This window comes from Puma concolor, chromosome E2 (assembly GCF_028749965.1).
Source record: "Puma concolor isolate L17-30 chromosome E2, mPumCon1.1.hap2, whole genome shotgun sequence".
NCBI lineage: Eukaryota > Metazoa > Chordata > Mammalia > Carnivora > Felidae > Puma > Puma concolor.
In genome coordinates this window covers 17207757-17233080 of record NC_141681.1, presented here as the reverse complement: position 1 = coordinate 17233080, position 25324 = coordinate 17207757, and the positions used below count along the sequence as shown (strand labels likewise).

General features: G+C 38.3%; 1 pseudogene; it reads right to left on the bottom strand.

Moving 5' to 3' along the window:
- Window positions 1–8466: 8466 nt before the first annotated feature.
- The window catches only part of LOC112857251 (ribonuclease MRP subunit p24 pseudogene), a 54309-nt pseudogene continuing 37451 nt past the window's right edge, over window positions 8467–25324 (bottom strand).

Here is a 25324-nt window from a genome sequence, read left to right as displayed (position 1 = left end):
GTTTCTGAGTCCATAGATATTTTTGGCTTTTTGATGATGAATCTAATTTTATTTTATTGGGTCCAGTCAATAAGCCTTATATGATTTCTGCTTTACAGGAGTTGATGATATTTTTTCTTCATTACCTAATGTGTTATCAATTTTCTTTTGTGAGAGTCCCTGACTTTTTGAGAAAAATGTTCTTTAATGTGCTTAATGTTCTATTTTATATCTGTTAGATCAAACTTGTTAATTAGATTATTTAAATATTCTATATTCTTAGTTTTTCTTCATCTCTTTTATCTGCTGGTTCCAGGTAGCTGTGTTGTTAGACATACCCCAAAGTTGATGTGCTCTTTTTGTTTTTTTAGTGCATTTGGCTAAAATTTTGTATTTTTTTCTGATACTAAGAATTACTTACTATATCTTTTCTTACACTGTTATTGTTACTATTTCTGTGTTGTCTTATTTTAGATACGTGTTTTACATACAGCCTATGGAGTTTTTATTGTAAAATGAAAGTTTCTATTTCAGATTTTTATTTTAATTTCAATTAACTAACATACAGTGTTATATAAGCTTCGTGTGTACCGTATAATAATTCAAAAAATTCGATACTTGATCCAGTGCTTATCATGATAAGTGTACTCCTTAACCTCCATCGCCTGTTTAACCAATTCTCTCATGCCCCACCCCTCTGGTAACCATCAGTTTGTTCCCTATAATTAAGAGTCTGTTTCTTGATTTGTCTTTCTCCTAGTTTATTCCCTTTGTTTGTTTTGTTTGTTAAATTCCACATGAGGGGAATCCTATTGCATTTGTCTTTCTCTGACTTGTTTTGCTTAGCATTATACTCTCTAGCTCCATCCATGTCATTGCAAGTGGCAAGATTTCATTCTCTTTAATGGCTGCATAATATTCCATTGTATATATATACTAAATCTTCTTTACCCATTCATCAATCAATGGACACTTGGGCTGCTTCCATATCTTGCTTATTTAAATAAGGCTGCTTAAATGTAAGGGGGCATGTATTCCTTTGAATTAGTGGTTCTTGTATTCTTTGGATAAATACCCACTAGTGTGATTGGTGGATCATAAGATTGTTCTATTTTTTAACTTTGTGAGGAACCTCCATACTGTTCTCGAGAACGGCTGTACCAGTTTGCATTCCCACTAACAGTGCGTGGGTGTTCCTTTTTCTCCATATCCTCACCAACACTTGTTTTTGTGTTGTTGTTGTTTATTTATTTTAGAGAGAGATACAGAGTGGGGGAGGGGCAGAGAGAGAGAGGGAGACACAGAATCTGAAGCAGGCTTTGGGCTCTGAGCTGTTAGTACAGAGCCTGACGCGGGGCTCAAACTCACAGACTATGAGATCATGACCTGAGCTCAAGTCGGACACTTAACCGATTGAGCCACCCAGGTGCCCTAACAGCTGTTGTTTCTTGTGTTTTTGATTTTAGCCGTTCTGACAGGTGTGTGATTATATCTCATTATAGTTTGGATTTGCATTTCCCTGATGATAAGTAATGATTGTGTCTCTTGTCCATCTGGGAGTCTTCTTGGAGAAATGTTCATTCATGTCTTCTGCCTATTTTTAATTGGATACTTTGTTTTTTGGGTGTTGAGTTTTATATCTGTATACATTTTGGATACTAACCCTTTGTTAGATAGGTTAATAGCAAATATTTTCTCCCATTCCATAAGTTGCCTTTTACTTTTAATTGCTTGCTTCACTGTGCAGAAACTTCTTATTTTGATAAAGTCCATAGTTTATTTTTGCTTTTGTTTCCTTTGCCTCAGGGGATGTATCTAGAAAGAAGTTGGTACAGCCATGTCACAGATGTCACTGCTTGTGTTCTCTTCAAATTTTCTATTTTTAAAATATGTTTGTATTGATTTATTTTTGAGATAGAGGGAGAGCCCAAGTGGGGAAAGGCCAAAGAGTAACAGAGAGACATAGAATCTGAAGCAGGCCCCAGGGTCTAAGCTATTAGGGCAGAGCCTGACATGAGGCTCAAACCCACAAACTGTGAGATCATGACCTGAGGTGAAGTTGGATGCTTAACCCACTGAGCCACCCAGACACCCCATTCTTCACCCATACTTACAATGTGTTTGGACTTACCTTATTTATGTTTTTTGTTACAATGTGCCTTTTTTTGTTTTCTTCCTTTCTGCCTAATTTTGGTTGATTGGATTATTTTATTCCATTTTTTCCCCTCCACTGATGGTTTGTAAGTTATACTTCCCATTTATTTTCTTTTATTAGTTACATTGATAACTTTAACAAACACATTTATTACATATCTTTGGACCATCAGGTAAAGTACCTGTTGTTTGTGAATGAGGTGAATATCTGATATATTTTTACTTACCTCACTTTCCATCTTCTTTGGCACTTCTCACGTCTTGAGTTCCAAGTTGTTAAAGTATTTTTGTTTGTTTAAAATCAACATGCAGTGACATTTGATTAATTTTGCTGGTGTCTTTGCTCACCTTTGCTTTTTATTTCCAACCTCTCTGTCTCTTTTTTTTCTGGAGTACCTTTTTGAGAAATTCTTGTTAGAGAAAGTTTGTATATGGTAAACTGAAATCTTATATATCTGAGAATGTCTTTATTTTGAAAAATAATTAGGCCTGTAGAATTTTAGGTTCAAATCCTTTTCTCTTAGAACATTAGTGATACTGTTTCATCAGAAATCTGAAATAATTTCAGTTTTTACTTCCTTTTAGGCCATGTCTTCATGTGTGTTATTTTTCTCTCTGGAATGTTTAAAATATTTTTCTTATTCTAGGTAATAATAAAAAATCTAAAAAAATTGCACTTAGAATTCTTCTCTCTCTTCTCTCCTGCCTGTTCTCCTCTCTATAGATAAAAGTTTTTATGAGATTCCTGGTTATCTTTTCTATATATCTTTATTCAAAGGAAAGTAAAAGCAAAGGTGTATTTCTATTTCCTTTTTGTTATAGAAAAAGTAGTATACTACATAGCGTTTCTGAATAGGATTTTTAAAATTTAATTTAATTTTAAATTTCATTATAGTTAATACATAGTGTTACATTATTTCAGGTGTACAATATAGCGGATGTGTGTGTGTGTGTGTGTGTGTGTGTGTGTGTACATAATACACATATTGGAATATTATTCAGCCACAAAAGAGAATGAAGTCTTGCCATTTGACACAACATGGAAAGAGCTAGAAAGTATAATGGTAGGTGAAATACATAGGCCATTTTATATGTGTACAGTTATATCTGTGGGATAGATTCCCAGAAGTAGGACTGCTGGGTCGAAGGGTAAATGCATCTGTATTATTAGTAGAGATAGCTAGATTACTCTCCATGAGGGTTGTACCATTTAACTTTCCCATTAGCAGTGTACCCTCTGAGCCTGTTTCACTCCAACATTAACAGTTGTCAAAATTATGGTGATTTGTATGTTTTTTTTCTTTTTACTAAGGACTCTGTATCCTTTGTCCATTTTTATTTTGGATTGTTGTTCATGTATTCTTGAATTCTAGGTAATCTTCATAAATTAGAGAGATCAGGTTTTATAATATAAATCTTAAATTTCTCTCTTCCCAGATTAGTCATGGACTTTAATTTTGCTTGTGGTGTTTTGTTGTTGTTGTTTGTTTTTTGCGGGGGGGGGGGCACGGATAAGGTTAAGATTCTTACTCATTCAAATTTACCAATTTTACATTGCCTTTGGATTTTGCAGTCTAACTTCTAGGGACTTCCCCACTCCATTGAAAAAATTTTTTCTTAATGTTCATTTTTGACAGAGAGAGAGTGAGTGAGCATGAGTAGGGGAGAGGCAGAGAGAGAGGGAGACACTGAATCTGAAGCAGGCTCCAGGCTCTGAGCTGTCAGCACAGAGCCTGAAGTGGGGCTCAAACTCATGGACCTGAGCTGAAGTTGGATGCTTAACAGACTGAGCCACCCAAGCGCCCCTTCCCCACTCCATTTTTCATGTATTTCTAGTATTTCATTTTTTACCTTTAACGCTTGGATCATTTGGGAGTTTTTCTGTACAGTGTGAAGTTGGGAAACAACTTTATCTTTTCCCAAACTGCTACTCAGCTGTCCAGACATTTATTAAAATGTCCTTCTTCATCTCAGTAATTTGAAATGTTATCTTTATAATATAATAAATTCCTATTTACATTTTGGTCTATTTATTTTTATTTTTTCTTTAATGTTTGTTTATTTTTGAGAGAGAGAGTGTGCAAATGGGAGAGGGGTAGAGAGAGAGGGAGACCCAGGATCTGAAGCGGGCTCCAGGCTTTGAGCTGTGATCACAGAGCCTGACGTGGGGCTGGAACCCACAGTGTGTGCACCACGAGATCATGACCTGAGCTGCAGTCGGACGCTTAACCGACTGAGCCACCCAAGTGCCCTATTTTGGTCTGTTTGGTCTAGTTATGACCATTTTGGCCTGTCTCTTCAGTCACCAGTTACACATTTTTAATTAGTGTGCTAATAGGTCTATTTCTTACATTTCTTCTCTTCAGAGTTTTCCTAGATATTTTAAAATTTATTTTTCTGGGGGCGCCTGTGTGGTGCAGTCGGTTAAGCGTCCGACTTCAGCCAGGTCACGATCTTGCGGTCCGTGAGTTCGACCCCCGCGTCAGGCTCTGGGCTGATGGCTCAGAGCCTGGAGCCTGTTTCCGATTCTGTGTCTCCCTCTCTCTCTGCCCCTCCCCCGTTCATAATCTGTCTCTCTCTGTCCCCCAAAAAATAAATAAACGTTGAAAAAAAAAATTTAAAATTTATTTTTCTGTATGAATTTAGAATCAGTTTGTCTAGTTTTAGGTAAAAACAAAACAACAAACAAAAACCCCACCTTGTTGGTATTTTATTGGATTGCATTAAATTAACTGAGAGAGAATTGACTTTTAAGTCTTTCTTTCCAAGGATACAGCATCTCTTTTTCATATTACTATTTATCCTTTGGTAGTAGTTCTTTTCCCCTGTCTTTTGGTTTTGCACATTTCATATTAAGCTTGTTCCTATCTGTGAATAGGCTCTTCCTTCCATTATACCTTTTAACTGTTGTTTTATTATATAGAGTGTATTGATTTCTTTTTAATTCTACATACTGCCACCTGATTGAATTATCTTGTATTTTGCTGTGGTATTTTAGTGGATTTACTGGGTTTACAGATACAAAATCATATTTCAAAATAGAGATAGCTTTGCCTTGTTTCAATCTTACACTTCTCAATTCTCTCTCTAGCCTAATTGCGTTAGTTCAAGTTAGTGTTAAATATGGTGATGACATCTTTGTGCCTAACGTTAGCATTAATGCTCCCAATGTTTCTACATTATATCAGAAGTTGACCTTAGGGCTGATTTTATGTGTGTGTAGATATGCACCTGCATGCACTCATCTACCCAGATCCCCCCAGCTGCCCCAGAGGTCACCTGTGGACAGTTATTTTCCATAAGTCAGGCTTCCTGGCTCTCTCTGCTTAAGCACATTCACTAACTGTGGGAGGGTGTTCTTGGCCTTTGTGAAGACGAGACAGGGTATCCTGTGGAACTCTTGGTTCCAGAGTGGCCCCTTCACCCAGTGAGGTTTGGAAGTCAATAGATCAAATATTCAAGCTTCTTCATCTCTTCACCTCTTTAAGAGATGTGTTCCACAGTCTATCAGAACACTATATTCTAGAAGGTTTAGGAAAAGGAGAGGATAGAGAGTATAGCTGTTACTGTTGCCCAGCATCTGGCATATGGTAGACACTCTGCAACTCTGCATATTCTCTCTGTGGAGAGGCTGGTTAGGGATAAAGGAATACAGGGTGCTAATCTTACCCAAATGGCCCTGGGTGCCCAGGTTTGTTGAATCTTGGGTAGTCTTCTGTGGAATCCTTGATCTAAGGGCAAGTGGAATGGAACTCCTAGTGCTGCTTTTAAATCAAGGCATCTCTGTGGCACATGTATTGGCAGTTCTCATAATGGAGGCAGAACTTTATCTGGAATCTTTTAGGATTTGCTTCTTTCTTTGACATTAGGAAAACTTGCCAGAATTTGTGTGTGTGTGTGTGTGTGTGTGTGTATGTGTGTGTGTGTTACCTCCCCCACCCCTCTCACTCTTTTCTTCTTTGCCTCCTAGCAGACAAATTTACAGTTTCTGCATCTGTCTTAAAAATCTTTTTTCTTCCTTAATCTCTGAGGTTTTTATGTTGTGTTTTGAGTGAATTCTTGGGCTGTATTTTCAACTTGAAGATTTTAATTTTTAGTTTTGTCCATTTTGGTTTTAGATAACCAATTGAGGATTTAATTTCATTGATTTTTTTTTAATGTTTATTTTTTCAAAGAGCAAGAGACTGAGCTGTCAGCACAGAGCCAGATGTAGGGCTCTAACTCACTAGCTGTGAGATCATGACCTAAGCCACCCAGGTGCCCCTAATTTCAGTGATTTTTAAAAAGATTTTATTTTTTTTAAGAGCAGTTTTTGGTTCACAATAAATGTAAGTGGAAGGTAAAGAGATTTCCCATATTTCCCATATATCTCCTGACCCCAGCATGTGCCTAGCTTAAGCCATTACCAACATCCTCCACCAGAGTGGTACATATCTTACCCCCTGACCTTGTAATGACATATCCTGCTTAAAGTCCATAGTTGACCTTAAAGTTCAGTCTTGGTGTTGTACATTTTATGGGTTTGGACAAGTGTGTAATGACATATATTCATTATTATAATATGTATGTGTAATATTATATGGAATATATTATTGTACGGTAATATAGTATCATCCAAAGTATTGTCACTGCCCTAAAACCCTCATATTCCTCATCCTCTTACCCTCCAACTCCTGGCAACCACTGAGCTTTTCATGCTCTCCAAAGTTTTGCCTTTTCTAGAATGTCATGTAATTAGAATCATAGAGTATGTAGCCTTTTCAGATTGCCTTCTTTCACTTAGTAATATGCATTTAAATTTCCTTAATGTCCTGTCATAGCTTGATAGCTCATTTCTTTTTACTGCTAAATTATATTCTATTGCCTGGATGTACTTAGTTTATTTGTTCATTCACCTACTGAAGAACATCATGGTTGCTTCCAAGTTTGGGCAATTATGAGTAAAGATGCTATAAACATCTGAGTGCAGATGTTTTTTGTGTGGATATGTTTTCACCTCCTTTGGGTAAATACCAATGAGCAAGATTGCTGGGTTGTATGATAATTGTATGTTTAGTTTTGTAAGAAATTGCCAAAATGTCTCCAAAAGTGGCTGTATCATTTTGTGGTCTTAATAGCAGTGAATGAGAGTTCTTGTTGGCCTACATCCTCACCAGCATTTACTGTTGTCAGTGTTCTGGATTTTGGCCATTCCAACAGGTGTGTAGTGGTATTTCATAACTGTTATAATTTATATTGATATGGAATATGATGTGAACATCTTTTCATATTCATATTTTTAATATATGTATCCTTTTTGGTGAGGAGTCACAGTCTTTAACCTATTTTTAATTGGATTGCTTTCCTATTGTTGACTTTTTTTTTGTAGTTGAAAGTATCTAAATTATTTATTGAAAGAATTTTTAAAAGACAGGTTGAATACAACCTCAGTCTATCATTTTGGTATATCTATGTTCCAGAAAAGGTTTAAGATAGTTAAACTGTTACTATGTTATATTTTGCTGTAAATTTTAGGCATAGAAATAAGTCTTCACCAGAGCAAATGAAATGCCACTTATGATAAAATATTACTAGGAACAACAGAAAGTTGTAAAATATGAAATTTTGGGTATCTGAATGATTTACAATCAAGAATGATCCATATATTTACTTTAGCATGCAAAACAGGAATCATGTTCAGCACTCTAATACAGTTATGCAGATAATTGTGGAAAAACAAGGACACTTGATCCTTTTCCTGAATTAGCAATAACAGACACCTAGAAAGGAGTGAGTAGGTCCCCTCATAAAGGTCTCAATTTCCTTATGAAAGAACATGACTAATGTGCTAATTAAGGGAAGGAAAATAATAATATAACCACTCAATGTTCATAATGTCTTTGCTGTTTACAAGGACCTTCCATATATTGTTGATCCTCACAGCCACCCTATGAGGTAGACAGGTTTCAGTTATGCATGTAAAAAAATTTTTTAACATATATTTATTGTTGAGAGACAGAGACAGAGCATGAACAGGGGAGGGGCAGAGAGAGAGGGAGACACAGAATCTGAAGCAGGCTCCAGGCTCTGAGCTGTCAGCACACAGCCTGATGTGCGGCTTGAACCCACGAACTGCGAGATCATGACCTCAGCCGAAGTCGGACACTCAACTGACTGAGTCACCCAGGTGCCCCTCAATTATTCATTTTAAAGAAGTATTTTCTCCATAAACACTGAAAAAGAGAAGTTTGCTCCTGGACCCTAGTATCCATGTATTTAAATAAGTAAAGCTTTAAAACAGATGTTTTTCTTACTACCTTTAGTTTCAGAGCTGCATTAAACATTTATTTTCACAGCGTACCCTTTACAAAGATAGTAAGAAATTTCTGAAGTCCACCTTTGAATTCTTTTGGGATTCACTCTGGCTAAGCAACGTTTTTAATTGAGAGAAGTGTTTCTTAGTTTTGCTCACACTCTTTGAGGAGCAAGTGAGTGTTGAGTGTTGAGATGTCGGTGTCCTGAATATCAAGGTTGGGCTCTTGCATTTGGAACCACACATATGATTTATGTTTGTAGAACTCAGAGTCTTTCTGGTGTCTTCAGGCCAAGTTTAGTCATACGAATGGTAGGACTGCTCTTCAGTGTGGATAGAAAGCTTCTACTTTCACCATGATATTTAACTGTTCTGTTGCATGTTTTACAAGTAATCAACACACTTTTGGGGTCTTTGTATTTTTTCTCAATTTTTGCTTCTTTAAAACTGAGTGTATATTTTCTTGCCTCTCGCTAAGAAGTTTCTGTATTTTGGGTGGCAGTTTGGATTTGGGTTTGAGGTACACTTGAGAGTTATCCAAGATGAGCAACTGGAAACAGTGTGCACATGTTCCTTCAAAAGTGATGTTACCATTGTATGATGAACTGTAGGCCCAGAGGAGATAGTGGGCCTGGCCTGGCCAGCTCTCCTGTAGTTGCCATGCTGTAGCCTCAAAGTAGTGCTTCTGCCTCTTGGCTATAGCTGCTGGAAGCCGCTCCCTGCAAGATAGGAGACTCCAGGATCTGGCAGCCTGCTGGACCTTGACCTCTGAATCCCTTCCTATTGTTGACTTTTAAATTCTTGGTTTATTTTGGATAGTATACCTTTATCAGATGTGTCTTTTTGTTTTTATTTTTTTTTAATGTTTATTTACTTTGAGAGTGAGAGAGAGAGCATAAGTGGGGGAACATAGAGAGGAGAGACAGAACCCCCGAGCAGGCTCTATACCATCAGGGCAGAGTGTGATGTGGGGCTCGAACTCATGAACCATGAGATCGTGACCTGAGCTGAAATTGAGAGTTGGTTGCTTAACCATCTGAGCCATCCAGGCGCTATCAGATGTGTCTTTTGCAATCATTATTCACAGTCTGTGGCTTGTCTTCTCCTTTTATTGATAAATCTTTCTCAGACCATGAGTTTTAAATTTTAATGAAATTCATCTTATCCATTATTTCTTTCATGGATTGTGATTTTGATGTTGTATCTAAAAAGTTACTGCCATTCCCAAGGTTATCTAGATTTTCTTCTACGTTATCTTCTAGTTTTATAGTTTTGTATTTTATATTTAGGTATGTGATCTATTTTGAGTTAATTTTTGTGAAGAATATAATGTCTGTGTTAGATTTATGTTTTTCTATGTGGATGTTCATTTGTTTCAGCACAATTTGTTGAAGACACTATGTTTGCTCCATTATATTACCTTTGCTGTTTATTTATTTATTTTGAGAGAGAGAGAGAGAGAAGGAGTGGAGGAGGGGCAGAGAGAGAGGGAATTCCATTCCTCTGGGCTTGAACCCATGAGCTATGGGATCATGACCTGAACCAAAATAAAGAATTGGATACTTAACCAACTGAGCCATCCAGGCACTCCACTGCTTTTGCTGTTTTTTCAAAGATCAATTGGCTGTATTTATGTAGGTCTATTTCAAGACTTTTTATTCTGTTCCATTGATCTTTTTGTCTCAGTGACAAATTTTTGCTTATTTCATTTCTAATTTGTTTTTATTCATAGTTGCCTGCTCTTATTTTATGAAAGCAATGTTCTGTCATATGTTTGTGTGTGTGTATAAATAATTTGTGCATGTATAAATATATATATCAATTTATATACATTATAAACATATATATAAAATATTAAATATTAAAAAATATATAATATAAAATATTAATGGTGCAACAGTGATTTCAGGAGTAGATTCCTTTTTTTTTTTTTTTTTTTAAATTTTTTTTTTTTCAACGTTTATTTATTTTTGGGACAGAGAGAGACAGAGCATGAACGGGGGAGGGGCAGAGAGAGAGGGAGACACAGAATCGGAAATAGGCTCCAGGCTCTGAGCCATCAGCCCAGAGCCCGACGCGGGGCTCGAACTCACGGACCGCGAGATCGTGACCTGGCTGAAGTTGGACGCTTAACCGACTGCGCCACCCAGGCGCCCCAAGAGTAGATTCCTTAATGCCCCTTACCCATTTAGACCATCCTCCCTCCCTGTGTTTATATCCCTCCAGCAACCCTCTGTTTGTACTCTATATTTAAGAGTGATACATGTTTTGTCCCCCTCCCTGTTTTTATATTATTTTTTCTTCCCTTACCTTATGTTCATCTGTTTTGTATCTTAAAGTCCTCATATGAGTGAAGTCATAGGATATTTGTCTTTCTTGGACTAATTTTGCTTAGCGTAATACCCTCCAGTTCTGTCCAGGTAGTTGCAAATGGCAAGATTTCATTCTTTTTGATTGCTGAGTAATACTCCATTGTATATAAATACCATGTCTTCTTTATCCATTCATCCATCGGTGGACATTTGGGCTGTTTACATAGGCTATTGTCGATGGTGTGGCTATAAACGTTGGGGTGCATGTGCCCCTTTGAAACAGCACACCTGTATCCCTTGGACAAACACCTAGTAGTACAATTGCTGGGTTGTAGGGTAGTTCTATTTTTAATTTTTTGAGGAACCTTCGGGCTGTTTTCCACTTTGCATTCCCACCAGCAGTGCAAAAGAGATCCTCTTTCTCTGCATCCTCACCACATCTGTTGTTGCCTGAGTTGTTCATGTTAGCCATTCTGACAGGTGTGAGGTGGTATCTCTTTGTGGTTTTGATTTGTCTTTCCCTGATGATGAGTGATGTTGAGCATTTTTTCATGTGTCGGTTGGCCATCTGGATGTCTTCTTTGGAGAATTGTCTATTCATGTCTTTTGCCCATTTCTTCACTGGATTATTTGTTTAAAGGCTGATTTCCTTTTTTTTTTTTTTAATTATTTTTTTAAATATTTATTTATTTTTGAGACAGACAGAGACAGAATGCGAGTGGGTTAGGGGCAGAGAGAGAGAGGGAGACACAGAAGCCAAAGCAGGCTCCAGGCTCTGAGCTGTCAGCACAGAGCCCGACGTGGGGCTCAAACTCACAAGCTGTGAGATCATGACCTGGGCCGAAGTTGGACCCTCAACCGACTGAGCCACCCAGGCACCCCAAAAGGCTGATTTCTTTATGTAATGTTAATGTTTCCAAGTTTCATCCATGTTGTAGTATGTATCAAAACTTCATTCCTTTTTATTGCTCAAAAGTATTTCATTGTATAGATACACCACATTTTATTTATCCATTCATCAGTTGGACACGTGACTATTAGGAATAGTATTGCTGTGAATATTTGTAAGTTTTTGTGTTGACATGTATTTTCAATTTTCCTTTGTATATACCTAGGAGTGAAATTTCTAACTCATATGGTAACTCTAGGTTTAACATTTTGAGCAACTGTCAGACAGTTTTACAGAGTGGCCACACAATTTTACTATGCCACAGTAAAGTATGAGAGTTTCAGCTTCTTCATGTGTCAATTCTTCCCTTGTTTGATGCCTTTTCTTTTGTGATGTTGGTTTTCCTAAAATGTTCAGTGATTCTTGGTTGCAGGCTCCTTATTTTGGAGATTCTTGGTTGTTGCTGTATACTGTTAAGTTTTGGATGTTCTATAATTCAGCAGATAACTATAATATGTACATAATTTTAAGCTACAATTAACCCAAATGCTCAGAAAATGGAAATGGATCTTCCTAATTAAAACAAAACAAATCAAGAACACAAAGCAAAAAACCAAACCCACTTTGCTTAAATTCATGTGTTGAAAATTCTTTAAAAAACATTTACATTTTTGTAAAAGGAAATTTACATAAATTTATGTTTTACTTGGAAACTGTGTTTGTAACATAAAATAACACTGGAATATTGGGGATTTCAAACATCTTAATGTCGGTTATGTGAGTATGAGTGGCTCAGGTTGGAGATGATGATGATGATGATTTTTACAAGTTCCCTTGCTAAATGGACTCTGTCATCTCCCAGCAGTTCACTGAACATGTTGAGTCCCTTCCAATGTTGGAGCATCTTCCATGCTGATGCCTGCCGAGCATGCTTCTGGCCACTTGTTGTGTCTTGATTCCAGGCTGCTCATTTGATAGAGAATAGAGTCAGTGCTGAGAGTATGCAAGGCAGTTTTAGGCATCAGAGAGAGGTACTGTTGAGAACGAGTCATGATGTGTGTGCCTCAAATAGGCATTCAGGAAACAAGGCCATGCTCTCAGTGTGGCACATGGTTGTGCAAAGGCAGAAGGCCAGTACAACTTCCTGGACAAATTTAGCATTACCTAGGGGTGAGTGCTGTAGACTACAGTTGTACCTGGGTCTGAGAATGGTATCTGGTCCCGGGGGATTCAAGACTAGGAAAGCAAAGTGAATTACAAATGTAAGTGACTATGGAGCTGGATCTTAGCTGTGAATCCTGAATGGGCCATACCTAATTTATTGAATTTGTCCTTCTTTCATGTGCGTAAAGTGGAGGTGGTGCCCTTCTGCGTGTGCAGGAATAACATACCCTACCAAGGCCACTAGAAAATAGGGTCTGCAAGTAAAGAATTTCCTGCTCAGAAGTCCTACATGTATTCCTATTCTACTCTGAACCACAGGTAGGCACAGTAGCTCAACTTTGTTTCGTAGAAGCTGGATCATCTATATTTTTATGCTAATTACATTTCCCACTGTGAGGTTTTCTGCATAAATCCATATGCTACTTTTCTCCCCCAGAGTAAGAACTTCCCTTTAGGTCAGGAAATTCCAATCTTATGGTAAGTTAATGTCACAAAATTTCAAATATTACTACTTAAAAATAGTATTTCCTTTGTGGTGGCCATTCCTTGTGGTTACTACAGGAATATACATTACATTGCAATACATTAAAAAATATATTATTTGTACACCAATATAATTGTTGAACAAAATGGATTTCTCTCTTGTGTGGGTTGATGTGTTCTTTTCTTCCCTGGTATGTTTTATTCCAGTGGCTGTCTTTTAATGTCTAATCAGAGATATTCCACAATGCATGCCTCCATTTGGCCAATTTCTTAGAATGTGAGTGTTTCAGTTCTGTAATACAGGAAAAATAAGAATCATGCTTTTTCACTATCAGTTCTGACTACTGGTGTTTGACCTAGGAGTTGGAAAAGTACTTTGTGATTGTTGGAGAACAGGCCCTTCCTAATATATGCATGGTAACATTATTGTTATCTTGTGATCTACTTAATGTTACCAGATTATGTCCACCACTTTCCCCATCTGTTCTCTATGTATATCTTTTGAAATATTCCCCTGGGTGGACTATGTGGGATTTGCCTTTATGGCATTGTGTACTTGCTTTTGTCTATCAGCCCATTTTTCTACAAATGGATTGTGATCTCACTGCTTGTTGAGATATCCAGATTCAGGTTGTTTTTACAGTTACGTGTACTAGTCTGTAATATTCTTGTTCCCCAAAGACTGAAAAATAAAAATTTCCACATTGTACAATTAAAGACAAAGTGCTCTAGTGGGAAGGCTTTCTGTTTTTACATGGGAGGATATAGTATGTATACACATAATTTGAATACCTTTTTAGAAAACATGTTGTTGACTTATTAAAAATGAAAATGGGGGACACCTGGTTGGTTCAGAAAGTTAAGCATCCAACTTTGGCTCAGGTCACGGTCTCATGGTTTGTGAGTACAAGCCCTGTGTCAGGCTCTGTGCTGACACCTCAGAGCCTAGAGCCTGCTTTGGATTCTGTGTCTCCCTCTCTCTCTCTCTCTCCTTCTCCTACTCATACTCTGTCTCTCTCTCTTTCAAAGAAAATTATTTTAAATAAATTTTTATTTATTGATTTTTGAGAGGGGGAGAGAGAACAAGCGAGGGAGAGGCAGAGAGAAAGGGGGACAGAGGATCCAAAGTGTACTCTACATGGACAGCAGAGAGCCCGATGTGGCACTTGAACCCATGAAACATGAGATCATGACCTGAGCCGAAGGCAGATGCTTAACCGACTGAGCCACACAGGCACCCCAAAATTTTATTTTAAAATGAAAATGAGGGATGAGATCAGGGATAGAGGAACTTCTATTTTAACAGAACAGCCATAATTTTCTTCCGCTGCTAGTGATGGGAATGTAGATACTCCTTTGTAGTACTTCTAGAATAATTCTGTAAACACATTTTCTTTTGGTGGAAAGAATCCTATCTCTCTAAGAGTACTTGTGTATCTTTTCTATGGACAAACTTAGTTGACTTTCATGGACTTTTAATGATTGAAGGATATTACGTTAACATTGTAGTATAAAATGGGATGTTTCGACATTTTTTGGTTGCAAGTACTAAAAAACACAAACTAATATAAACAAATAGGGAATGATGTCTCAACTACCTGAAAAGTCCAAGTGGGCTTTAGTGCAGGTGGATCCAGGAGTTCAGATTTCATCACCAAGACTTACCAAACTCTCTCTGCCGCTTTGCTGTCTTATGTTGGTTTGTGCTCAAGTAAACTCTTACATGTGTTGGCAGGATAGCTCCCAATGGTTCCAGACTGATAGACATTTTCCAGGGGAAGAGATCATTTTTATCTTGAATTCTCCAGCAGCAAACTAGGAATTAAACTCTATTAGACTTGGGTTATGTGCCCATTACTATTAGGAGGATGTATGCTGATTGGCAAGGCATCACTTGCTCCTGGATCTGGAGTTATAATCCTCTTGAACCACCTGAACCACTGCACAGAGCATTGAAGTAGAGTGATATCTAAAGGAAATCCCACCTGCAGGATGCTAAGCAGGCAAAAATAGCAACTGTTCACTACAAGTGGTGACTTGGAAGACACATAGGATTTTCCTAGAGCACACAAAAACTTCTGTACACATCAAGGAAAGCAGTACATAGAAGAAACACTGAATTTTTTTAGTCCTAGTGTTGCCTTACAGAATAATCAGAACTGATTCTTTCATTATGATGCACCTTATTCTTAATAATTAAATATATAACAAATAATGACTTTTACACTCAAATATTTAATTTTTGTTCCAGAATATTAAGTATAATTTGTTTAATATCAAGGAAAAATGATTAGCTACCTACACACCAAATCTTGAAACTTGACTTAATTATCATCTGCCATTGAATATTTTATTTTTCAGGTGAGAAGTCTGTGGGGCAGAGAACTATACTCCCCAGAAACAGTTTATGCTTAGAAGCAAATTTTGTATTTGCTGCTATGTGACTTAGAATTGAAAAAGGTGAGCCCAGTATGGAGAAGGGAAGTACTGACATTTGCAAATTAAGCTGCTGAGAACAGTACTTTAGGTTGATCTGTGAATTTTCCTCATCATGGTGTCTCAACCCACAAACATGGTTGAGAATGACTGTCACGTGGTTGATAGTCATTTAGTGAGCAGGAAATAAATGGGACAGAAACATGGTCAGCTAATACAGACTCCCGTTATTGTGCTCCCCTTGCCACAGGGGGAAGTTGGTTGGCTTTCTCTGGTGTTGCGCAGGTGTAGGCAAGAATCTGATTTCTTGGTGGAAGGAAACATTCCTCATTGGTGGGTAGCAACTGCAGTACAACTTGTGGAGGAGGAAATTTCCAGGTGCAGAAGTTGCAAGAATGGGAGAGGACAGTCTGTGCCAATGTAATAGGATCACGGAATCACAGAATGTTAGAGGTAAGAGGGATTTTTGAGATCATCTAGTCCCACATGTCATTTCATACAGGAAGAGAATGAGGTGATGTGACTTATGTAGGGAATCTTTTGCTCAATGTGAGTGGCACATGGCCTAATGGGGAAAGTGTGACCTTTGGAGGCAGACAGACCAGTGTATACTTGCCTTTCTTCTCCTAAGAGTGCAATCTTGAGCCACTGACTTAACATCAAAGTGCTTGGGACATGCAGTTGTTTACTGGGGCATTAATAGTGATAGTGTAGGTAAAGCACCTACTGGAATGCCTGGCAGATAGTGTGTGTTCAGGAAATACGAATTGACTTCTCTCATGCTAAGAAACACCTGACTCTTTTTTTTTTTTTTTTAAATTTCCTTTAGTTAAATATGTGATCTCTATCTTGAAGAGCTCTTGTGAGCCTTTACTTTATAAAACCTAGCACAGTGTCACTGATGAGTGCCAATAATCCAATTATATTTTATTGATTTGACTTCTTTGAACCTAAGCCTTTTTCATGAAGCAGGGGGATAGATCTGAGTTCATATTTACTTGATAATATTTGGTGTTTTGTTTCACATCTTAACATGGAAGTCAATGCAAATATAAGTAGAGATGACCATAGTTACATGTAACACAAAATGATTTCAGAACTTGAACCTGGTTTTTCCCTCCTTTTTTTTAATCTCCCATCTACCCACTCACCCTCATTGCCAAGTTCCCACCTTACTGGCTTTCAGTACATTCCTCCAGAACTAAGTTTCTCCTCCACAACCTTGACGCTCTGCCTGAAATGTTCATTTCCCATTCTGCTTGGCTCTTTGTTGTCATTCAGCTATTTTAAAAGCTCTTTGCTGATCAGCTCTCTGAGATGGCCCTTAGTCCTTCTATATCACATGAATATGTTACATTTTCAATAGAACACTGTTTGCTTGTTTATTGATACTGTTTGCTCCCAATGAACTATTAACTTATAGTAAGTAGTTACCATAGTTATCTCTGTTATATGAATAACTACATAGTAACTATGTAGTTGTCTCTCTTGCTTCTCATTGCATAATCAGTGCCTAAGGCAAGTGCCCAACATACCGACAAGTGCTCAATAAATATCTGTTGGGTTAACAAAGGTTGATTTGAATGACCCATATAGGTGGCACTGTGCATTATTAAAAGAGATCTGGGCCAGTATTCTAAAGGTACTTCTACCCCAGATTATGTAATTTGGGAAGAGAATTCCATCTTTTGAATCCTGATTGCTTTTCTGATAAGATAAGGAAGTTAAACTAGATCACATAAGGTTTCTTTCAGCTCTTCCACTTTGTGATTCTGTGTCTTTTTTCTTCCCTGCTGGACAATTGACAGGGTTCAGAACACACTACCCCAAAATATGACACCAAATTTTAAGCTGAAGTAATTTGAGAAATAGCTGATACAGAAAGGACTTTGTGACCTCTCCCTTCTTTCCTGAAGAAGGTACTAAGATCCTCATGTGAGAGGTGCCCTTCTTACACCCAGAGGAAACTCTTATCTGCCAAGATGGCGGAATGCTGAGAGGAAGTCCGTACCAACAGGCCTTGCTCAGTTTCCTCCAGTTACTATTTTTAGCTCATACCCTTTTGCCCTATCAAGTATTCCCATCATTGTTGACTTTTTATCAAACCTAGTATAAAAACTCAGGCTTAACTGCTTATTCAGGTCTTTCATTTTCTTATGAATGCTTTAGTGTAGGGCAAAACTTAGATTAAATAAATACTTACATTTTTATCCTGTTCATTTGTTTTTGTCTGTTTAATTTTCAGGCCCAGCCAGGAATCCTAAGAGGATCGAGGAAAGTTTTCTTTGTCCTATACTATCTAACAAGAATTTACTTTTATAAGTACAGGTGATCTTTTAGATGGCTTTTGTGTATCAAAACACAAAGCACATGCCAGCTGGTAGCTGATGAGAAAGAGATATTATCCAAGAAAGAAAGAGTAGCTTTACATGGGGTGAATTATTCCAATACTAGTGGAAGATACATCCATAAGCACTAAATAATTTTTCTGATAAATGGAAGAACTGTAATAGAAATTAAAATAAATATACCATTCAAATTATTCCTTACGATGTAATTTTAAGAAGAGTTATATAGGGGTACCTGGGTGGCTCAGTTGGGTGAGCATCCGACTTCAGCTCAGGTCATGATCTCATGGTTCAGGAGTTTGATTTGAGCCCTGCATCGGGCTCTTTGTTGTCAACACAGAGCCCCCTTTGGATCCTCTGTCTTCCTGTCTCTCTGCCCCTCCCCTGCTTGTGTTCTCTCTCTCTCTCTCTCTCTCTCTCTCTCTCTCTCAAAAATAAATAAATACTTAAGAAAGAAGAGTTATATAAAATTACAGGTCTTTTGTGATTTCCTTCATGAACAAATACTAACAATTTGTGGAATTCTTTTCCTTTCTCACACCATTTGCCTTTCACAATAGAGAGTACTATTTAAATACTCTTTTATTTTATTTTATTTTATTTTTTTAAATTTTTTTTTTCAACGTTTATTTATTTTTGGGACAGAGAGAGACAGAGCATGAACGGGGGAGGGGCAGAGAGAGAGGGAGACACAGAATCGGAAACAGGCTCCAGGCTCTGAGCCATCAGCCCAGAGCCCGACGCGGGGCTCGAACTCACGGACCGCGAGATCGTGACCTGGCTGAAGTCGGACGTTTAACCGACTGCGCCACCCAGGCGCCCCTAAATACTCTATTTTAGTTTCCTATTGCTGCTTTAATAAATTAACACAAACTTGAGAGTTTAAAATATCACAGATTTATAATAGTTCAGGAAGTCACATGTCTGAAATGGACTTATTGGGCTGAGATTGAGGTGTCAGCAAGGCTGTGTTTCTTCTGGAGGGTCAAGGGGATAATTTGTTTTCTTGGACTTTCCATCTTTTAGAATCCGTCCACATTCCTTGGCTCATGGCCCCTTCCTCCGTCTTGGAAACCCACAATGTCCATATATGTCTTTTTCATACCATGTCACTTGGGTACTCACTCTGGGCCTCCCTCATCCACATTTGAAGATCCCAGTGATTACATTGAGAATTCCCAGTGTAATCTCCGTTTTAAGGTCAGCTGATTAGTAGCCTTAATTCCATCTGCAATTTTAATTTCCCTTTTCCAGATAATGTGTTCACAAGTTCTGGGAAACAAGACATAGATATCTTTGGGGGGCCATTATTCTGCCTGCCACGCACTACTTATGAGAAATGTGGGACCCAAGGAATTTAACAAAAATCCCCTACCCCTGGACAAGCAGAGCAAGACTAACTCCATTTTGTGCTACACCCACCATCTCATGTATGACCCCCACATGACCTACTTATTGCTTAAGACACTCCCCACCCTAGTCAAGCTGCTGAGCACACCCTTACTGGAAACCGGCTCATATAGGAATGAGGAACCCCTAAACGCCAAAGAATGTAAACCCTGCCTTTTGCCCGCCAATTCTGACCAGAGTGATAGGCTAGTTCAAACAGTTACTATAGGGTAAATTGTAATTCAATTGGCCACCTGTATGTGGACTGACATGACTATGCAACTTTCTGTGTGTGTTACAATCTCATTGGCCACTGGTCCCTATAAAACTTCTACGCCTCTTGACCTAGGGGTCCAAGTCCCTGCTCTGCTGTGTCAGGTATACTTAGGCCCAAGCTCGAGCTTGCAAATAAACCCTCGTGTGTTTGCATCGGTATCGGCTCCTTGGTGGTCTCTCTGATTCGAAATTGGGGGCATTACAAGAAAAAGAACAGCCTCTAAAGAAAACCCAATTCCAAGGCATCTGCTGAACTGAAAACAATTTATGTATTAATATGTGAGGATAGCCACATTCTTGATTTAAAAAAAATTTTTGTAATGTTTTTATTTATTTTTGAGAGAGAGACAGAGTACTAGTGAGGGAAGGGCAGAGAGAGAGAGAGAGAGAGAGAAACACAGAATCCAAAGCAGGTTCTACTGACTCCAAGCTGTCAGCACAGAGCCCAGTGCAGGGCTTGAACTCACAGGTTATGAGATTGCGACCTGAGTGGAAGTTGGCCGACTGAGCCACCCAGGTGCCCTGACACATTCTTGACTTAGGAAGAAAGGTGATTTATGCAAAAATGTACAAATATGACCAACCGCACAATAGCAACTGAGGAGAACAAAGGCAAAAGAAAACAAACTTACAACTTGCAGCCCATTAACAAGTACTTGAGGCAGGCAGAGTGACCTTCCTCCAGGACCTCAACTGCCTCATTGTAAATACTTTGCTAGACGCAAAAGGCAACCTTACCTTGACAGTAGCTGGACCTCCAGGATCCTGTAAGTCTTTAACACAGAAAAATCCCTTTAGAAACTTTTTTATCTCTACCTCCCCAAGATACAGGTGAGCAGTCCTTCTCCAAGTATATGGCCCTCTGATATACATCTGAGGGATCTAATGAACTTTATCTGAGCAGCTAGCCCCTCAAGGTCCTGTAAGCCTTGCTTCCAAATTCCTTAGAGGCTTTAGGCTATCCCTAACCCCCTCCCAACTTGAAAGTGTGCAATCATTCACTCCTTACAATCCCAGGACAGCTCTTTTTGCCTGCTGGTCCTGTCCCCGTGCTTTAATAAAACCATCCTTTTTGTGCTGAAGATGTATCAAGGATTCTTTCTGGACCATGTTGGCTCCCGGACCCCAACATCTCACAGCAGAATCTGCTAGTATTCCCCTGTGGAACATCAAATGTAAATTTCTACTTTGCCTAACCGGTAGCCAGATATACAGAGGAAGGAAAAGTTAACTTCTGGCTCTGATTCATCACTTTTATTGAAGTTAAATTCTTTTGTTTTAATGCACACTTGATTGAGCAAGCATTTATTGAGGCAGTTACGGTTTGTGGGAGAAAGACAGTTGAAGAAAGAACAAATGAATATAATGTAAATCAAATACTTGGCCCTTTTAAAGTAACTACAAAGACTTAAATGTGTGTTCTTAATGGTAATTTTTACAAAACTCCAATAGGAGGCTTTGACAGTGATTGTTTTGGTGGGGAGATGGGTTTTCTTTTCACATGCTAATCACCTGCTCCTGGCGATATTTCTCTCCTTGACTGCAGTCACAGAATTGAATAATTTATGGAGTGAATTTTGTTGTAAATTTATTGTGTCACAAGCAGGTTGTAATTTCACTAACAGTTCACTTAAGTTATTAAGTTAAAAAAAATGTGGTTGATAGGATAGTGCATTTCGAGGTTTTTTTTTTTTCCTCCCTGCAAGTTCACATCTTACATATTTTCAAAACAGAGTACTTGCCTAATTTTTATTCAGAATCTGATACGCGAGAAGGAAGCACACATTAACATAAGTGGAATTGCATTTGCACACTGTTGTTGAATTTTAGAAGTCGTAAACAAATTATTGAAGATTTTATGGAGACAGAAATAACATTAAACCCCCAGTGCTGTGGAGCTCCTGCCATTGTTTTCTGAATAACTGTCCCCGCTTGCTGATGACGAATGAAGAGTTGGTGGTATAAAGGTGAAGATGCTCCTGGGAAGGGAAAAAGCCGCATTAATTCCTTTAAATTTTGCTTCAATTCCGAGGTTAAGATAATGACAAATTATCCCCCAAATCTTATCCAATCCAGATGGAATACAATGGAGAATAGAAAAAAAATCTTTAAAAATCTCTCACAGGGGTATCTGATTGGCCTTCATCTACATTCAAGACATTCTTAGGGCTTCTCTTTTAATGACCATTCTGCTGTGATAAGAGGAAACATTTGGCCACTGCAGAAACCTCTGCTTAGTTTCTGCCCCCAATGCTTCAGCATTCAGCAAACACACATTTAAGGTCTCCCGTTATTTACATTGAAATTTTTCTATTGACCCTGCCAGTGTGAATGAATTTCAAACAAGTCATTTCTTTCTCTGCATAGATGATTTCCCTAGGTTCCTGGTGGGGGTCACTTTTAATTCCTCTAGGAGTACTCTCTATTCCTGTTAACATCCTGAGGATTTGCTTTCTGTTTTCCACCCTGTTGCCTGCATGTGGCCCCCCTTTCCTCGCACCCTACCCTGAGTATTCCAACTCTTACGTGGGGGACGCTGAATAATAGCCACTATTCTTCAACAGGAATACTTTATAGGCCTTCAGAATAGACATTTTCACCATCTGTTACACAGAATCTGGAAATGTGATGGGAAAACAGGTTATAATTAACTGAAAAAGGGGCAAGACTGTGTATCTTAATGCATTTAGAGTTGAGGAAATAGCCTCTCAAATTTCCATGAAAAGAAACGCAGCTTGCACTTTTTTTTTTTTTTTAATTAGTAGAATTTTTTTGGAGCCATTTGGGATTTACAAAAAATTAAGGGGAAAGTACATATACTCCCTTCTCCCCCACCCAGTTTCTCCTGTTAACATCTTGCCTTAGTGTGTACATTTATTACAACAGATGAGCCAATGTTGACACTGAAATCATTATTAACTAAAATTCCTCGTTTACATTAGGGTTTACTCTTGGTGTTGTATATATTCTATGGGTTTTGACAAATGTAGGACATGTGTTCACTATTACGGTATCCTGTTGGAGCACAAGTCCGTGACACTGTTCATCTATTTATCCCTACCCCTAAAGCTTTGGTAATCACTCTTCTTTTTATTGTGAAGGGGTTCAGGACAAGTCTCTCTAAAATGTGCCACTTGGGCGTGTGGAATATCTTGAGTTGAAGATAATCGAGACCCTGTAGACTCAAGAGAGTCCCTCACTTAACTACTTAGAAGACTCTACATTAGGAGTCTTTCCCAGAGTAAGCATTATCACCAGAGATAAACTTTATCTGAGTCACCCATCTGTATGGTGAGACAAACATTTAATTACCAAACATCTGCTCTTCGTATTGTCCTGTGAATTACCTTCCTCCCCTTGAAGTGCCAGGCCCCTATTCCATTCCTTAGCTCAGGATGGCATATATTCCTCATTTTACCTTTCTGTCTTTGAACTTCTTTATGTGATATTCCTATATGTATGGAATGAAATTTCATTTTCTCTGTTAATCTGTCTCATGACAATTTAATGCTTAGACTAGCTGTAAGAAACTTTGAAGTTCAGAGAAAAAAATTTCCTTCCCAACAACTGTTTCCATAGTTGGGCCTTTTCCAGCATGTCATATAGTTGGGGTCATACAGTAGGTAGCCTTTTCAGATTAGTTTAGCAATATGCATTTAAGATTTGTCTTCTGTGGCTTGATAGTTCATTTCTTTTTAATTGGTGAATAATCAACTTATACTTTTAATTGTCTAGCATTAAGTTGGAAACTCAGGTTTTCTGATACAGGTCAAAAGGAAAAAGATTAAACTTTCACTCTCCTGGGTCCAGGTTGGCATCTCATTTAACTGATTTAACAATCCACATGGGAAATGAGACTCATTAATTTGATTAAGCTTCATATATTCATATTAACATTTTCCCTTGGTTAATTATAAATGGCATACAGTGTCTAGTCTCTTGGTCACTAAGAAAAAGAGACTTGTTTTTAATGCTTTTTATACACTTTATCTGAAGCCAGTTCGGGGAAGTTACAATTCTGTGTGTCTATATTTGTCCCATATGAGGCACATAGTCAATCCACAATTTTTTTTCAACATATACTGGATATTAGGTATCAGTTTGTACACTGCAAAAAGAATGGTCAGTAAGATTGGTGAATAAGGCTTAAAACATTTTTACTGTAAAGAACACAGAAGCAATAAATAATAATTTAGGTCCTAAAAAGTTCTATGAAGATGATAGTTCAATGGAGTGGAGAGAGCGTATGTGTACATAGTCTGTGCAGGTATGCATAGGTGTGTGTAGTGTTTGTGTATAGTGTGTGCATTTGTAGTGTGTGTGAGTGTGTGCCCTTGTGTGTGTGTGTGTGTGTGTGTGTGTGTGTGTGTGTGTGAGGAGGCAGGTTGCAACTGCTTTTGCTAGGGTGTTCAGGGAAGGCCTCTAAGGAGGTGACAATTAATTTGATGAGCCACAGACAACCATATGAACATCTGGGGAAGGGCATTGTAGGCAGAGGGAACAGCATGAGCTGCAGCCCTTACTTGGGAGCTGTCTTTATCCTAGGAACTGAAAGAAGGCAGATGTGATTGGAGCAGAGCAAGTGATGGGGAAATGGAGATGTAGGAAAGGCAGGTAGGGGCTAGATCTTATCTGGCCTTATAGACCAGGAGTTTTGGTTCTGAATGTATTGGAAACAGTTAACTTTACCCAGACAGAGGTCTGGCTTTTGCCCTCAGCTCCTGGGAGCTCTACGGGATGCCCTGCCTGATAAGTGTCTTTGTTTACCTGGTGGTCCTGATTCACACTGGATAGTTTAACATTGTGATTTATTGTGGTTGTTTTGGGCCATGCAGTAGCAGCTCAACTTCCAGAGGGACTGGAGGCTAAAGATCAGGCATATAGATAACCAACCATATGTAGATGATTGAACCCCAGTAAAAACTCTGGATACCAATGCTTGGTTGAACTTCCCCGGCAATAATACCATGAGTATTGTCACATATCATTGGAGGGAAGAGTTAGTTCTATCCATGACTCTCCTGGGAAAGGACAACTGGAAGCTCTGTGGAGAGCTATCCTGGACTCTTTCCCATGTTCCTCTTCCTTTCGCTGATGTTAATCTGTATCCTTACTTTGTAATAGACCAGAACCATGAGTATAATAGCTTTCAGTGCATTCTTTGAGGTTTTCTAGCAAGTTACCCAACCTGAGGGTAGTCTTTGGGATTCCCAAACTTACAATTGGTGACACAAATGAGGGTGGTCATGGGGACACTAGAACTTTGTAGTGGTGTCAGAAATGAGAGTGATCTTGGAGTCTCCTTAAATCTGCAGAAGCCATTGGAGTTTAAGCAAGGGAGGATCTACATTTGATTTGTACCTTAAGAGGATGGCTTTGACTACTCTGTTACAAGGCTGTTAGAGTAGTCTGGAAAGAGGTGGTAGAGACTTAACCAGGAATAACATCAGTGGAGATGGTGTAGTTAGATAAGGCACATTTTGTTGATTAAGTTGGTAGTATTTACTGATGAGTTGACCATCATATTTGCTGTCACAGACAAGTATCTATGACTGGCAAATAAACGCCACCATTAAATACCAATAAGTTTTAAGCTGTATAG